This window comes from Nestor notabilis, unplaced genomic scaffold (assembly GCF_000696875.1).
Source record: "Nestor notabilis isolate BGI_N333 unplaced genomic scaffold, ASM69687v1 scaffold31215, whole genome shotgun sequence".
In the NCBI taxonomy this organism is placed as follows: Eukaryota; Metazoa; Chordata; class Aves; order Psittaciformes; family Psittacidae; genus Nestor; species Nestor notabilis.
Genome location: NW_009929426.1, coordinates 39,691 through 40,176, shown reverse-complemented (window position 1 = coordinate 40,176; position 486 = coordinate 39,691).

The window sequence follows — 486 nt, the reverse complement described above, 5'->3', positions numbered from 1 at the left end:
TGGCAGGGCGCTCCGGTGTGTGGGAGTGATGGTGTTTTGGGATCCCATCCCGCTGGGAGCCCTCAAGGTGTGTATGGCAGTGAGCTGGCTGAGTTTGGCCTCAGTGCTCACACGCTGTAGCTTTTCTTTGGGTTAGGGAGCAATAGTAACTCTTAATGTAATGAAAACAGTATATAACACCTATTTATACATCAGTGGACAACCTCCAACACCAAAAGAGAAAGCGCTGGGCTTGCTCAGCCTGGAGAAGAGAAGGATCCGAGGAGACCTCTTTAGGGCTACAAAGAAACCTGGAGAGAGACTTTGGACAAGGGCCTGTAGAGACAGGACAAGGGGAATGGCTTTAACCTGCCAGAGGGGAGACTGAGATGAGCTCTGAGGCAGAAGCTCTTCCCTGTGAGGGTGGCACAGGGTGCCCAGAGAAGCTGTGGCTGCCCCATCCCTGGCAGGGTTCAAGGGCAGGGTGGACACAGGGGCTCGGGGACA